We start from the raw sequence: 15,945 nt of genomic DNA, 5'->3' as shown, positions 1-15,945 counted from the left end.
AGAGAGAGAGAGAGAGAGAGAGCATGGCAGCTTCTTCTGTGGCCTCCCTCAGCCGTGGCCTGCTCCGATGCAGATGTGCTCTCTACCTCGTTAACCTCGACCAATGGGAGCTGCCCGCGCGCAGCTGTGCAGCCGACGTGCCGCTCTGCCTCACCAGACTGCGGTGCTGGCACGAGGAACTCACACTGGCAGCGAGTCAACACATATTCACACGCTTGGACACATGTACGTACACAGACGTACACACACACGCACACACACACACACACACAGTCCTCAGACATGACTGTGTTTTTAAACAGGATCCACCTCTGCTGAGACTCCGAGCATCACGCTGCACAGTGTGCTGACATGTATTACACACAGTCACCTTGTTCAAGGCCAGACATAAATAGGTAATTTATTGACAGCAGCGGGATTCCCGACTCTTTTACACTTTGCGAGGGGCTTGTAGAAATTGATATCTATTCCTATAATGTTCACAGCGGCTCTGCATCCTGCAGGGCTGCAGCTACTGCTACCACCCGCTTTACAGTAACCATAGCAACTCAAGGTCAAGGGTTGAGTTCTGTTCAGTGGAGAAATCAAATCTGCTCTTTGCCTAGACAGCAGCTCTGAAGATTGATGTCCAGCAGGAGAGGAATCTGTGGAGCCAGTTGCTTTGGGGGGGTTCAGGCTGCTCTGACCCGGGCTAATATCTGCTGCCCATGCTCACGAAAGGCTTTCCTGTCTGCTGAATCAAGATGTTTTTATCTGCCTGCGTGAATGTCCTGAAACATCAGAGGGTTTGGAAATGTTGGATTTATTCCAGGGTACTCTGGGTCAATCAGTCTGTTGATTTGTCTCTTTTTGCCTTTCTCTTCTTTTACATCAGAAGGGGAGCCCACAGGTGGTCGCTTACTTTACCGCAGCCATGGCAACTGCCCGCGGAAATGCCGGGAGTGTTGTGGCGGAGAAGAAGAAAAAAATCCCTTCACTTACCTTTAGAGGGGCAGCTCCGTGGATGAGCGTTTGTGTGTTGCTCCTTCGCTAAGTGTGTTTTAGGCTCTGACGGACCTCTGACTCAGAACAAAATGGACACTGCAACCCCATCAGCCCAGGTGGGCCACGTTCATTCCCCTCAAGGCCAGTCCACAGATGGGCTGAGCCAAGAGGGGGTGAGTTGCGTGGGTGGAGGGAACCGGGCACAGTCCTGGCACGGAGAATCTGAGCCATCTGCCTGTCAGGACTGCTCCATTTCAGACCCCTGCTCTGGCTCTCCGGTGTTCCCACCACAGATGGACAGCCTTCAGAAAGGTGTTAGTCATGCCTGGGCTGCATCACAGTGACACTAGGAGGGCTGTACTCTCTGGCTATCATTAAAGCAAAGGCTGAGCCAAGAAAGGAGGATGGAGGGAGCACGCAGGAGTAAATCAGTTGTGTATTTGAACAGGTTGAAAGGGGTTAAGACGCAGAGCGGGGACCTGTTGGTAACTGACATTTGCACACATCATGTAAACGCTGTGTGGATACCAGATATTAAATGTAACAGCCCACAACCCCTCATTCTACAACGAGCACACCCACACAGCACCAGCACCTCTTTCTTCCTTTTGTCCTCGTTCTCTTGCTCCTACCTACTCCCCTGCGTTCGTGTGTCATTTTCCTTTTCATTTCCGTCTCTTGCGTGTTCCCGTGTAAGCATACACAAATGCAATGTCTGTACACACAGACACACATTTCATTTTCTCACCTACTGTAGGTGTCCTGTGTGCCTGTTAGGCTGTCCCTGCAGCCTTCTATCCATTCACCTTTTTTTATCTGCACCTTTCCTTCATCACATCATTGCTTTTTGACCTTTTATGATCCTCTCTTCTCCTCTGCTCTCCTCTCATCTTCTCTCCTCTCCTCTCGGTGCTAGCCCCATCACTAATCCTTTGGGATGCAGTGCAGCATCTCTGACGGGGGTTTTCTGGAAGTGGATTTGTAAGAGAAACACCAGTAAGCCTCTCTCTCCCCCTGTTTTAATGGCAGATTAGAGCCTTGTTCCAGCATTAAGTCGACAAACACACAGAGCCGTGGTGGAGCCTCGCAGGCAGGTACAGGAGTAAGGTGGAGCAGCTCGGGGAGAGACTCGACATCTGTCAGAAAAGTGGGAGCGAGAAACAGAGGTAAAAAGAGGGGGAGGGCAATCATCGTAAACTAAACATAAGCTGCTTAATGTACCACCTGCCAATTCAATTTTTCACAGGAGAAAAAAACAAGTATGGTGAAACACACATGAACCCCCACGTTTACCTTTTCACAGGGATGTTCGGAGAGGTTGACCTTTTTCGGGACATTGCGTTTGACTGCTCCTCATATCGGCGGTCTGTTTTTGTCCCCCGTGCAGCAAATATAGACCATGTTTGCAGTTAATATCACATGACACAGACAAAAAGTGAAAAGGTTTTTAGAAACATAATGTCGTACCATAAAATCACAAAAGCCACTAAAACTATTTCTGCTATCCTGTTTCATGACATAATGGGACTTTTTTACAGTTTAAACTTTAAGATGTAAATACATATATTGATTTATATAAAATGAAATCTCTATATTTCATATTTGTTAAATATACAAAATCTCCACTGAATTCAAATTATTATGTACTTATTTTTTGGAGCTACTGTATATGTATGTGTATGTGTATATATATATATATATATATATATATAGCTTTTAGAGTTGGAGACTTTGGACATAGCCAGACTAGCTGTTTCTCTACCTTTGGGGGGGGGGCTCAGCCCCTAGTGAAAAGTTAAAAGCAGTTAAATTAAAAGTTTTAAGACTTTTAATTTTTGACCCTTAAATCATGACTTCTGGTGAGTTTTGGGGAAAGAAATAGACAGATTGAGACATGCAATTATGACAAACGATCAACAGATTCAAGGCATCTGCTGTGAAAAAAGATTGAAACTACAAAGCATGATTATTGCAGCACACATACCCAGGGGCGTCGGACTGGGGGGAAAAAGGGGACTGAGTACCCAGGGCCCTCATGTGAGGAGGGCCAAAAAAGATGCTAGAATGAATAGCTGTGGATGCAGGGAGGGGCCCATAGAAAATGCATTTCAACAGGACCCAGAATTTTGAGCTACACCCCTGCACATACCTTGAACTGGTAAAATAAGCCTTAACATATTTTTAGACAAAATAATTCATGTTTTTTTCTGCTGTTAATTTTTAACTTTTTCATTTACATCATTGATAGAAACTGATATGGTTATACAGCTAAATGATGACTAATCTAATCTAATAATGCCTCTGAACCAGATGGGGAAAATCCAACATCTCTTTTTCTTAAGAGCCAAGTCCTCCATGAAATGCATATGTAAATACAATGTGAATGGAATATTTTAAGTGTTTTTGCCCATATATGTCCACTATCTCACCTGGTTCTTCCAGGACCCTCTCTTTGTCCACTCTCTCTCCATCCTTCTCTCTCTCCATCCTCCTCTCTTCCTCTATCTCCCTCCCTCTGTCATATCACTGACAATCACATACAAAACATTTTGTAATCAACAAGAAAATAATCTTTAAATAAAAGAGAAAACAAAAACACAGTAGTCCTACTATATATATATATATATATATATATATATATATATATATATATGTGTGTGTGTGTGTGTGTCTTATAGGCTACCTAGCCATTTTCTTACCTTGTTCATCGTGCTCTCTCTCTGCCCTTCCCCCTCTCTATTCTCCTCGCTCCTTTGTGCTGTCAACCAGAAGGCAAATGTATTCGACTAATCAACAGAGAATGTATCGTTTAGGCTACCAGGTTATAAATTCACCTATTTATAACATATGTGAATATGGGGTTGCTGGGATAATATTAAAGGCTTATCTTATACTTTCTCACCTGAACCTGTCTGTTTTCTTAAAAAAAGAAACGTATCCATCTATGGGGAAACAGACTGTGTCAGGGTTTGTTGTCCCAGTGTTTTAGTTCTGATATGAATGACTCCAATGATCCGTCAGGTAAAATTATTTATTTTTCATTTGTATTGACAGTTAAAAATAAGAAAGTGTCTGGTAACTGGTGCTATATGCTATTTTTAGCGGTGCTCAAGCCGTTACGGCAGGCTGTTAATAGCACACTTTAAAAACTCGTCGTAGGCTAGCTACCCATAAGTTACATTTGCCTACAGTTAGAAATTTTGTCTAACGCTGCACAATAAAACTGGACTGCGTGGTGAATAAGCTAGGCTAATTCAGATATAATTGCCATCACTGTAATCAGGAATCACAGATTGGTTCCACAGATACTACACCTGTAGCCTATACTTAATGTGTTCATTCAATTAGATTTAACTTTCACTCCATTAGCCATACCTTTTCAGTGGTTGAAAGTAGCCATACTCTGATGACCGAATTCCCCAAAGTTATCTGTGCAGACTGAACAGTAGGCTGACTGAGGCGCCCTCGTTCAGGGAATCGCAGATAGGCTGTTGACTTTAGGCTACAACTGAGCTGAGGCTGTCGTCATTTATTTAGGAGAGTTTTAGGTTTACTCTTAAATGTGGTGACGGTGTCTGCCCTATACTATACTGTATATGCTTATTAAAACATGCTTGATATATTTATATTAAGCAGACATTACTGTGTTTTAGACGATTGCTCCATTGGCTGAAAATGAGGATGTTCATGATGGTTTTGTTTGGGAGCATGTGGACAGATCGTACCTGTAACCACCAATATCACCACACCCACAGCCACGCCCCTAAAATAAATAAATACAAATAAAAATCAGAAATCTAGTGGATCATTACTTACAATAAGTATATAAAATAACCACTACTCCCACTGGGGTTTTCTGGACCACACACTGAGAACCAGCTGTCGACACATTGACGGCCTAGATGCCTTCATCTGCTGATCGTGCAGATGATCAGACAGCTGGATGTTGCTGCCTTGTCGCTCCTCCTGCCGCTGTACGACACAGTCAGTGGGACTAACCTAACCTCGTGTGCCAGGTAAGGTTGGCTGACATCAAAACAGGACAGAGGGCTCGTTACTGGGTCAGCGCTGTGAACCGGCACTGCGGCTCACACATCTGACCTACATTACGCTTCACGCAGCCTGGAAAAGCTGCGCTCCAGAATACAGGAGTCTCTAGACAAGAGTTTGGAAGACATCAGATAAGCTACAGTACTGCTGGACTGAGAGTGGACCTGATGTGTATGTTTTCTTTACTTGCTTATACATTATTCTTCTTGGTTAAGGGATACAGGTTTTCACTAGTTTGTTGTTATATTCCTTGTGTTATCTGTGCTATTCATTTAAGTCAAGAATGTGATGTAAACTCCCTGGATTTTTCATGTTTGCAGCTTTCCTGTTCAAAATTGACCGGCTCTATATGCCTACTTTTAAATAATTAACACATTGATAAGAATCTAAAAAAAAAAAAAAAAAAAAAAAACATCCAACCAAATGAATTCCTACTAAGTAAGCATTTATTTGAATCTTGCTGTTTCTAGGTATCATTAACTACCTAGTTTTGGGAAAAACAAGCACAGTTAAACACATAATATGACAAAATGTGTTTAAAGTCAGAACTGACCGATGCTTTAAATGATTTAACACTTTTTTAAGTATTTTTTTCAGATTCAGCATCCATCAGTTGCTTCCCTCACAACTTCTTTTTTTAACAGCCAACTCTTATCCTCATCAGGGCTGTGATCCAAAATGAAATCAATATGGCTCTGCCACAAAACGATATGGGAGCATCATTATTTATTCAGGAAAGATCAGTGTAGTCTCAAGTCATGTTATGGTTGGACACAATATTCTGTCTGAACCCACAGCAGACAGATTTCTTTTGGTTGTGGTTCCCATAGGGGGGATTGGGATATGTGAGCGTGAATTATCAGTGTGATCTGTGCGAATGCCAGAAATGTGTAGCTTTTAATCTTTATAATGTAATGGCTGAAATATTCCTGAAAGGGGGGGATGTTGCAGGTGTGGTGGGTGTCTCAATTATAATTTAAAGCTTCATACATTAAATCTCGCACATCATGATTTTTGTTATGAACCCTCAAAGATGAAACACTTTGAGGAGTATTTATTTTTGTATATCAAGACACCTCAGACTGTTACGTGGTAGCACTTCAAACAACAGCATGGGTGACTTGTAAAGTAAGCATGTAGATAAACACATGCATGTGTTTGTGTGTCTCCACCAGTGACCAACGTGTGTAACTGTTTTTTTTTTTTTTTTGGGGGTTATGTGTGGATCCCTCCTTTGTGGATAGCCTATTAGTGGGACAAAAGCACATGTTTTCCTTTTCATTTGAAAGAGATCAGTGGATTTGCACAAAGCCAACCCAATTTAGACATCTCTAACAAAGCTCGACTTTCTTTCTTCCTGTCCCCTCTGCCTCACTCTCTGTCGCGCATACATTCGCGCATTTGCATGCTCTTTGAGGAAGTAGTAGCGGTTCTCATTTAAAAGCCCAAGCTGTGAGAAAAGGGGATTGTAGAGGCTGGCAACTAAAGGGACAGCATTATGGGGAAACTGAGAGAGAGAGAGAGAGAGAGAGAGAGAGAGAGAGAGAGAGAGAGAGAGAGAGAGAGAGAGAGAGAAAGAGAGAGAGAGGGGTGTATGGGTGAGAAAGGTCCCCCAAAGAAGTTTAAGTCTGCCCTGTTTTAAAACGCTTTGATCTCGCTCTGAAGCCGCTCACCCAAGAGTTAACACTGTTGCTTTATTAAGGACCTACTCTCCTCTGCTCTGAGCTCTGTCAACACTTTTATTTTTTTTTATTTTTTTTTTGGAGCTCAAATTTGCAATTCAAATGGAGGCTATTTGGATATGCTCGCCCAGCTTCCTCCCCTCGGCTTTCCAGGCAGTTTGACAATATTTTTGTTAAGCCCCATTTCCCCCTAACGCAACTGTAGCAACGGGGTAGAGAGAGAGTAGATAGAGGGTAGGGGAGGGCAGGGGGGGACGGAGGGAGAGAGAGAGAGAGGGAGCATATGCAGCGAGTGCTAGTGTGGGTGTGGAAGGTCAAATAGGAGACAGAGTGGCCCTTGCCATTTGGCGTGTTCTCTCCGCTAAACTAATACGAGGGATAATGACGGTTATTGGAATAATACGGTTCCGTTTAAAGCGGAAAGGTTTAAATTCATTCAAGGATTATAAAACAGTGCCACCGCGCCATTTTTATTATTTATTTATTTTTACATTCGCTGGCTGACCTGAAGGACACAATGTACTAAAACCCAGGCGCGTAGCCAGCAATGGGCCTGGTAGGCACTGGCACACCAATATTACTCACTGGCCCATCCAGCCAAGTCTGATCGAAATACGTTTTGTATGTAAGAAAATAAATAAATATAAACTTGACATATTGTTGACTTGTTGGGTGTGTTTATTTAGTCTCCTGTTTAAAACAGAACTGTTCACACAAGTTGTAGAAAGTCTCCGGAAACGTGCCAGAGTATTCGTTTTTCTTTGTTTCTTGTCACTGCCGAGCAGCTGATCACTGTCTGAGATTTGGAGCTGTGAGGGCCACTTCCCAGTATATCTTTCTTATTTCAAACAATGCTCAGTTAGAGGTTTTCATTCTTTGATTTTCTTTTACTGCATTTATTCTTTTACTGCGCACTTGCTGATCGTGAGCTGACCATGGTACTGAAGCAACAACGGCTGCAATGAATGCATGGTTGAAAACAAATTTTTTGTTGTTTATTTTTATTGTTGCGAACCGCTTGCTAATAAAGATTTGTGTGTGTGTGTGTGTGTGTGTGTGTGTGTGTGGGGAGGAGGGGGTTGCACAACAATGGCTATAAACATTACGATTAAAAGGTACTTTCAAGCGGAGATAGAACTCAAATGCTCACACCCAAGGTTGTACTCATTTGAAGGCGTTCACACACACACACACACACACACACACACACACACACACACACACACACACACACACACACACACACACACACACACACACACACACACACACAGGTGACGGAAGCACACAAACAACAAATTCTCACTCTCCCAAGCGCCTTCTTGAGGACATCAGAGTGAAATGAAAGTTTATTTTTTTCTACCTCTCTGTGTGATATGTGGGGAAATATGACAACAACAGCTAATGAGGCGAATGATATATCTCTCTCAGTGTGTGAGGCCTCTATCCTCAGCTCGGCCACAGAAGCCAAAAATGTGGCTCGGTTGGCACAGCCTATCCAATTTTACTCCATCAGATGATATGTTTGTGCAGTATTATCTAAAACAAATAGAGGCGGGCGAGGGAAAGTGACAGTTAATTGCTAATTCAATATGTCGCCGTCCTGTCAATCAGGTCTGACTGATTAGCGGCGCTTGTTCATCTAAATGTGTTGTATCACCTCCTTGCCAAAATATAATGCGATCCTTTCATGCGTGGTGGGCCTGGGCTGTGGTGCAGTGCTAAGTCAGCGCTCTAGTTAATAAGTCCTTTTCATTAAACAAGCGTTCATTAAACATTCATTCATTCACTCATCCTAATTTGCATTTTCTCATCATAAAAGCATTCATGAAACATTCATTTGTTCACTTGTTCTCATTTGCACGGTTTCTAATGCATTCTTGAAGGAATGAATAGTGCAGAAATAGGCAAGAGAGAGCGAGAGAAGGACAGAAGTGAGCATGAGAAAAGAGGGCGATGAGGAGGCAGAGGAGTTTATTACTCCTTTTGAACAATCTGCCCTGTAAATGACACTAGAAATTAGATTACGTTTCCTCTCACCGTTATGTGGAGGGCCTCGCCACGCAACTAAAATTGCCTGTTGCACAATGCAGGGCCCCGATATGAAAACAAATCATTTCTGAAATCAAAGCACGCAGAGATGGAAAATATGTTCTTGGTCGTGGTTGAATAACGCGCCTACAAAAGCAAACGACATGCCATTTTGAAGATGATGGGACTGGATAACAGTTACGCCACTCTATGCAGCTGCCCATCTCACCATATCGCAAATAATAAATATTGCAAGAATATGCAATGAGGTCACACATATGACATTACACTGCATCTTTTGATTTCCTTTTCATTTGATCCATATTGTATGACATATACAATCCCTACATGCTTTTTTCCCCATCTCATGAACAGGCTACACATCAAAGACATATTCAACAAATCCTCTGTGAAATAGAGCAGCTTTGCTCTACACAATATTGCTCTGGGTGCAACTCCCAGTCGGTGCTGTAATGTAACAAAGAACAAATACTTTGTTACTGTACTTAAGTAGAATTTTCACGTATCTGTACTTGACTTCGTTATTTATGTTTATGGAAATGTTTACTCCACTACATTTACAAAATAAAATGCACACTTTTATACTCCACTACATTTCCCCTAAGCATCTTCGTAACTCGTTACTTGCATGAAATGTTTTCGCACGCTGGAGTGAAAGATTCTTTTTCACACAAAAATTTTAATTGTTTGAATTTGATGTTCAAGAAGGATGTGGAAACCCTGAATGTTATGCTTTACTAAGAGGATGCCACAATAAAGTTCAGAATTCTAATAATTAAAGGTCCCATGACATGGTGCTCTTTGGATGCTTTTATATAGGCCTTAGTGGTCCCGTAAAACTGGATCTGAAGTCTCTTTCCCGAAATTCAGCCTTGGTGCAGAATAACAGCCACTAGAGCCAGTCCCACAATGAGCTTTCCTTAGGATGTGCCATTTCTGTGTCTGAAGCTATTGAGGAGGAGAGAGGGGGCGAGGCAAGGTGGAGGGGGGGTGTGGCCTTGACCAACTGCCACTTTGCTCATTTGAAAGACATGATAGGCTCGTTCGAGATGAACTGCGCCTCGCCTGTAAATTGGACGAGAGCAGGCGGCAGCAGCCGGGGGCGGTGACAAAAATCCGCTCTCAAGTCGGACAGTTTTCCAGCTGTTTCCAGCAGCCTTCAGGCTGAACAGGAAGTGACAGAAACACTGTGGTCCGATTCCGATTTAATAAAATGTTATCAGACACATATCAGCTTGTACACAGTCTCCAGATGTTTTTATTATGACAGAGTAGCTCTCAAAATGCTCTACATGTGATCTGTTGCTGATTTTAATTAACAACACACAGTACATGATCCATAATCTGAACAGATTTAGTCTCTCTGACTTCTAAACATAACTATCAGCCACACAACGTGTTCTGTACAGAATAAACTTTTAAATCAGACAAATAGCAGTTAAAATCCCTCCGATTCAAAATCAATAAAAAGTTTATATAAAACGTCATCATGTTGAGTCGATTCTGAACCAATCAGCTGTTAGGTCAGCTGAGAGGCCGGCGTTTCCCAGCATGCCCTGGGTCCGCCTGGCTCTTGAAGTTGGTGGAGAGCAACTGCAGCTCCTGGCTCTAAAAACTGCGGGCGCCTTGATCTCGTGAGATTATCGTTGCTCACGTGTGCATGACGTCAGAGCAAGTCGGGATCGAGTCGGACACAAATCTAACCGGCATGCATTGGGCGCCGATCACCGGTGATCGATTCTGCGCAGACCTGGCTCATCTCGAATGAGCCTGATATTCTCTGGGCGGGTGAAGCAGAGAAAGGGGAGGTAACCTTGCTCCTTATGACCTCATAAGGAGAAGATTCCAGATCGGCCCATCTGAGCTTTCATTTTCTCAAAGGCAGAGCAGGATACCCAGGGCTCGGTTTACACATATCGCCATTTCTAGCCACTGGGGCACCATAGGCAGGCTGGGGGAACACATATTAATGTTAAAAAAAACTCAAAAGTGAAATTTTCATGCCATGGGACCTTTAAGTACATTTAACATCAGAAAATTACTTTTGATACTCAAGTACAGTAAATATCAGATACTGTAAGACTTTTACTCAAATAATATTCTAAAAGGTGACTAACTTCTACCAACGTCATTTTCTGGTAAGACACTTGTACTTTAACTCAAGTATTGCTTTCAAGTACTTTATACAAGGCTGCTCCCATCACATTACTGTATGGTTTGTGTATGTTTGTGAATGGCAATGTGATACATTGCCACTGCAGCGGCGAGAGATCATCTTTACATGTCTCTAACCCTGGGAGCATTCTCCATCCTCTATCCTCTCTTCATTACCTTCTCCTTTCCTTTTAACTTGTGCCGTCAGGGGAGACATCAATCTGAGTGACAGGTTGTGTGATTCTCCTTCCGGGCTTGGTGGGAGAAGGAAGGCTGTCAACATAAATATCAGTCCTGGATTCGTGGCGGACATGGAGCAGCCATGGCCACCATGAATCTTCATCCATGATCACAGGCAGAAAAACATGAGCCCATCAGCATGGCTGAAAACCGCGCCATCACCCAGAAACACCACCCTCTTCCCCCCTCCCCCCTCAGCAAACAACATGATCAATACTGTTAGTTAAGTGCTTGTTGTTGATTGTTTGCCCATTTTTATTTCCACACAGGCAGATAATGCAGACAGCCTGCCATGTCATCCAGTGGCTTTTCTTCCTAGTTTGACTAAATCAAGCTCAAACACTTTTCTATGTACTGTATCTGCACGTATTTTAAGTAGAGGTCTTCAGGCAACCCTTTACCCATCTCTGGTCCAAACATGAGATAATGGAAAGTAATAATAGAAAATTAAAATAAGTACCCTGCACGTTACCTTATGTGATCTTATTTTGACTGGTAGCTGAAATCAAAATGTCTGTATGAAGGTAATCTCTCTTATTTCTACATTAACAACAATTAGTGTTACGTTACGAACAAAACAAATATAAGTGTAACTGAGCACAGGGAAGCACTGGAAAAGACATTTGTTTGCATCATAATGAGAAGGATTTTAAAGGTCCTGTATTAAGTTCATTTTCAGGTCCATACTTTTATTTGGGGTTTCCTACTAAAACATGTTTACATGCTTTAATGTTTCATGCTGTCTGTCTGAATATATCTGTATTCCCTGTCTAAAATGCTCCGTTTCAGCGCCTGTCTCTTTGTTGGTCAGCGTTTCAGGAGTTTCTGCACCGCCGTTGCAGCCGGAGAATGACTGTAACGGCACTGTAGCAGAACTTTCTGCCTATATACAGTATAGTTGTGACATCAAAACTGCATGAATAAAATTGCATGTCTCATATAGCTTTCTCACTTATAGTTTGGTCGACATAAAGTCCTGAAAAAGTCAGCATAAAAAGTTCCTTAGCCATCATAGAAAAAAAGTGCCAAAAAAGGTCAGAAATAAAGCAACAAAAACAACAATAACAAAAGTTGCGCCTAGGTAGCTCACCTGGTAGAGCGTGCGCCCCATGTACAGAGGCTCGGTCCTTGCCACAGCGGCCGTGGATTCAATTCCGACCTGCGACCCTTTGCTGCATGTCATTCCCCCTCTCTCTCCCTTTTCAAATCTAAGCTGTCCTGTCAAATAAAGGCTTAAAAATGCCCCCCCCCCAAAAAAAAAGAAACTAGGTGGGCTGAAATTTATTGTGAACCTAAATTGATATGCCCGCAGATTTGGCCCACAGGCCTTGAGTTTGACACGTGTGGGTTAGGGGGTCAATCTGCGTTTTGAACAATGAGAGTAGTCTCCCTTAGCTTAGTTACTGGATTTTTTTTTGAAGATTAGTAACGGCTTCTCTCAAAAATAGAAAATCAACTTTACACTTTTCAAAGTATGGATGGCTGGTACAAACTACATGTTGTAATATAAGTTCAGTTTCAAAAACCAACAACATAATTGTCAGTATTTTCCTTAAGTTTTCATTTACATCACATTTCCATGCCATTGCTTTGACACCCTTAATTTATTTATGTAGTAATTTTTCAATTATACACCCAGATGCACACACTGACATTAAGGTTGCAGCTCAGCAGGGTGTGAGAAAACCCTGAGGCCCAATGTGTTAAAGAAACTTTGGCACAAACATCGCACCTATGACCAAAGTCACAAAGTTAGTTTAATTAAAAAATTGATCTTGAAGCTCCAATTCGCAGACCACACTGCTTTTAAAAAACAACAACACTCAGAACCCAAAATAAATTAATTTCTGAGCATTAGTTCACCCAAAGCCTTTACTAATTTTTTAAAAGTGATAAACTCTAAACATTTTTTTGAGAATTAATGGCACTGAGGCCACTGCTTTGTACCAATAAAAAACTGTGTAAACAGTAACTTATTTTTTTTTTACCCAATTCATCTGCAAAATGAACCGCACCAACAGAGGTACAGGACTTTTTTTACAGGATTCATTGTCACAGCAAACCTACAGGCAACTCAAGGCTAACACTACTTCTCTCGCTCACCTTGTTCTGCCAGGGCCAGTTACAGCAGATGCAGCTTATTGCACTCTGTCTTCCTCTCTGGGATGTTATTAAAGATCACAGGAGATAATCGCCGTGGTATCATGCCGGATGTCAGGATCTGGAGGCACAATATCATATACAGAACAGTTCACTTGGGGAATACTTGGCCGCTTCGACCGGTGGGATCTGTCCATATGTCCGACAGCTGTTAAAAGATAACACTGCGCCGCCAGACATGGTGGCAGAGGGCTTAAAGGTAGGCTGTGAGGCTATAAGTCTGCGATCCAGATGCATACAAAAGGGTCAACCAACCACCAAAATTCTAAACACAAGATTGGAACCTGCTGCTAATACTCACAAATTGATTAACAGGCCCTTAAACACAGAGACTTACACTGAACATACATACATAAGAAACTTTATTATATGTGTGAATTTAGCTCAAATTCATAGTAGAAAAGTCGTATCACCACACATGCCAGTCTGTGTGTATGACTACAGTACACATCCACAGGGATTTGCAAGTTTATGTTCCCTGCATTTAAATGACCTTCCATGACTGCAAAACACCAGCTGAAAACATGGCATTCTTGTCAGCAGAAAACACAGGGTATCTATCTATCTATCTATCTATCTATCTATCTATCTATCTATCAGTCTGTCTGTGCAAGGCAGCTTATCAGCGGCCTATCATTGTCTGAGCCACAGCCCTGGACACCTGCTCGGCAGAGTCACACACCGGGAGGAGAGGAAGCCACCTGAATACAAATCAGACTGTCGAGCACAAGGAGGGGCAGGGATGATAGGGAGAGGGAGAGAGAGGGAGAGAGAGAGAAAGACCGAGGCTTTGGTTAGGGAACTATAACAGTTAATTAGCAAGGATGCTCATAATGCTATCTACTCTAACGCCTCCCCTCCCCTGCAAACAGCTTCCTCGCTGACTGCAGGTGCTGAAGAAAATCATCAGGACCACAGAGTCACACAACAAGCTCGCTATGCAATGAACAGACTCCTTCTTTTTTACCGTATTGATTTTTTCATCTCGTAGCTTTCACATTATTAATGAATATGTGTCAAGAAAACAACAGCTGTACACAGCAGCTTTTTTGTTGTTGTTGGTGAATTCACATCCAAACAGTTGGCTGTTTTGCTCGCCTGGGTTGCATAACGACCACAGCTGACTCATAAACACTGCAACATCTAATTAATATTTTGTTTAGTACCCGAAGCAAGGTCATTATCGCAACACTTCAGTTGTGATCACTGCTGCTCAGCACTGACGCTGTACAGGCAGAGGGTGAGATATAAATGTTATGTTCTTCTTGGTGAAGGCTGTTTGATTTTAAACTACATCCTCTGGTAGAATATTAACAGTCTGTAGCAAATGAAGAAACCCATTTATAACCTCTGATGTCTTTTTCATTGTTAGAGGAAGGAGCAGGCTACACCATTATCATGTAGAACAAATCTATGACTGACAGAGTCTGAAATTAAGTTTTTGGTTCAGCTGAGAATGGCAGGGCAATATAAAATATTTACCATCCAGAGTAAGTTTTGAAATAAATTTGCATTAATAAACCATTGAACTTGTTTTCTGTGTAGTTGCACAGCAGTCTATTATCATAATAGAGTAGTCCATTATTTTTGATTTAATCAGATTTAGAGCTGTTTTTAATCTTTCTCCCTCTTTCTCACTTACGTACTGTAAATAAAATCAATAAAGCTGTGTCAAATAATAATGATATTAGTCCTTTTTAGCCATTGCATTTTTGAGATCTCTAATGGCAATTTAGTAACCTGCATTTGGTGTTTCATGAGTGTCAAATTTCCTACTATACTAACAATACAGTAATATAACATGATGGTCAAACACAATGTGAAGCAACGTTGTGTGACACAACATGTCATATTTGTATTTAATCAGTATTACATTTTTCATCGGCATGAAAATAGACCTAACAAGGTCAGGGCTACTGCAGAGATTAATTAATTTAACCAAATACAAGGATCACGGCACACATAGCGCAACCTGATGTTTTCCAGTTCTTTATACATATTATATTACATTAATATTACAATATTAGCTGGTACAAGCACCCCACGACCATGAACCTTAATCTCAACCAATTTTCCAGAACAAACACAATGTCACCTCCCGCAAATGCAAATCCTCCTATCATCATCATCTGAAAAATTCATTAAACCCCCCCCACCGGCCTTACCCCTACCTGTCTTCACTAATGGCATTTTGCATGCATAATGTATAAGAGTGATTAAATATTATAGATTTTGTAATGCGGATCCAACAGTGTTACAAAACACTGAGGGTTGCTGTAAGTACTCTCTGGCATGCATTTCAATTTCAAAGTGGATACACCTTGCATGGAGTCACCTGATCAAACATGTCAAATTGAACCATGCATCAGTGACAGTGAAGCCGTGGCGGCCTCATGGGGCGACGCGGGCTTCCCTCCCCATCACTTTGTTCTCGGCATTGATTCGATGTGAACTTGGACCATCTGTCCTGTGTTAATTGCACTATGCTACTATGTAGCCTCATTGGTGGGCTGCACTACAGAGGGACCGAAAATAAATGTCTGTGTTTTCTCTCATAGCAGGCAGTCCCCTGTGGTTTTTTTTGACAATGGGTGAATGTGAGTGGTTCAGTTACTCCCAAACA

The 15,945-nt window shown here is 42.0% G+C and overlaps 2 long non-coding RNA genes across 2 annotated transcripts in view; both read right to left on the bottom strand.

The window, feature by feature from the left end:
• Positions 1–374: 374 nt before the first annotated feature.
• On the bottom strand, positions 375–3,458 carry LOC114565366 (uncharacterized). The gene is made up of 3 exons (XR_003693898.1): positions 3,414–3,458; positions 2,278–2,350; positions 375–2,120 (listed from the first exon to the last, which is right to left on the bottom strand). It is a non-coding gene; the product is annotated as an uncharacterized LOC114565366 (long non-coding RNA).
• A 244-nt stretch (positions 3,459–3,702) lies between these two features.
• LOC114565367 (uncharacterized) overlaps positions 3,703–15,945 on the bottom strand; it is a 42,787-nt gene continuing 30,544 nt past the window's right edge. Inside the window, exons 2-3 of the long non-coding RNA XR_003693899.1 lie at positions 13,266–13,383; positions 3,703–3,742 (exon numbers count right to left, since the gene is read on the bottom strand). This is a non-coding gene — a long non-coding RNA (uncharacterized LOC114565367). The remainder of the gene's footprint in view (positions 3,743–13,265; positions 13,384–15,945) is intronic.

Source organism: Perca flavescens, chromosome 12 (assembly GCF_004354835.1).
Source record: "Perca flavescens isolate YP-PL-M2 chromosome 12, PFLA_1.0, whole genome shotgun sequence".
NCBI classification, from domain to species: domain Eukaryota; kingdom Metazoa; phylum Chordata; class Actinopteri; order Perciformes; family Percidae; genus Perca; species Perca flavescens.
This window is presented reverse-complemented; position numbering and strand designations above follow the sequence as displayed.